We start from the raw sequence: 1,572 nt of genomic DNA, 5'->3' as shown, positions 1-1,572 counted from the left end.
AAAGCCAAAATATCATGATGAAACTTCCAACATGCATGGATATATGAGATTAAAATTATCAAAAACTAGAATAAAAAACCTTTCCTATAAGTGTTATCTATTTTTTTTTTTGATGTATCTATCTTTTATCAAATTGGCAAATAAGGAGAGAAAAGGATAAATTTAACATCCCTTTCATAAATCCAACGGCTCTAAGAGCGCATTAATTAAGTGGTAGACATGGATGGCCCTCCTAACTTCCTCAGTCGAAAAAGATGTGATTGGGCTGAAAGCAGGTGTAGGGTCACATCATAGAATTTCCAAAGCCTTTCGTTTCTTCACTCTGCCTTCGTATTTTCGTTTCGTTACGTACACACTCAACTTTTATGTACTTATATTTCGAACACCTAATTTTAATTCTATCTGTATTGCAGCTTACTTATTCATGAAAATGTATCATTTGTTAAATATTAGAATAGTAATATTTTCTTATATGATATGAAATATTTGAGTGATACAAATATAAAAATAAAATTTAATTGCTGAATATGTAAATATGTTAAATGCCCCTCAAAATAATGAGTGAAAGTTTAATAAATATTTCATATGTAATAATAATAATATGTTTTCAAAAAAAAAATTTTAATTACTAATTTGTCTCCTTCATAAATATAATATAAAGTAATTACATCAAAGATTATATATCATATAATTTTATGTCCTACCATTCAATTCCTATGAATTCACATATTATATTAGTTGTGGAGTCTAAGTGTAACAACAGTTGGTTGGCTGACCTCCACGTAGTCAATGCACCCGACGCCAAGGTGTCGGGCTTTGGAAGCTTAAGCCCCCATTGAGTGTTCCTATACCGAGAACGTGAAAGGCTTGCGCACAAACTGGGCGTTTAAGCGCCCACTTTTAGAGTTGAGGCACCAGGAGCAGTTTTCACGAGAACTACTATTTATGTCACGATTTCGGGTAGCGTATGTGCGGGCATGAAGTATAATTCTTTCTATTTATACATCAACAAAATCCTTGTGAAAGCGAGAAATGTTGGTGAGAATGATTCTGGTGTTTTTCGACGTATGTTTATGTGTCAGATTAGTATGAGCAGTGTGAAGTGGTATAATGTACGTTTCTTCATGTGAGAGTGGAGAAGAAACTTGTGTGAATCCTTTGTATAAAAATCTCTGAAATTCATATTGAAATTTGTGGTGATGTCGTCATGGTTTTTTTCGGTTATCAAGTTTTCCAATATTGAAACTCGTGGTGGTGTTGCCGTGGTTTTTTTCGGTTATCGAGTTTTTCCACTTAAAACTTATGTATTCTTTTCTGATTATTTTTTTATTCTATTTCTAGTTTAAATTTATTGTTCTGATTTTCTTGAATCCAATGATCCTATTCCGTTTTGATATTGAGATTTGTTTGGAGGATTCCAAACATATCGGACATCTAAACTTTAATTTTTGTATGAGCCATTTTGTCCCTTGCTTTTGGCCATGTTGGATGGCCGGAAATAAAAATTAAAATTTGGGTATTCGATATATGAATACATGGAAATTGGGTGGCACTTAGGTAAATTTCCCTATA

The sequence above is a fragment of the Phalaenopsis equestris genome, unplaced genomic scaffold (genome assembly GCF_001263595.1).
Source record: "Phalaenopsis equestris unplaced genomic scaffold, ASM126359v1 Scaffold000137, whole genome shotgun sequence".
In the NCBI taxonomy this organism is placed as follows: domain Eukaryota; kingdom Viridiplantae; phylum Streptophyta; class Magnoliopsida; order Asparagales; family Orchidaceae; genus Phalaenopsis; species Phalaenopsis equestris.
This window is presented reverse-complemented; position numbering follows the sequence as displayed.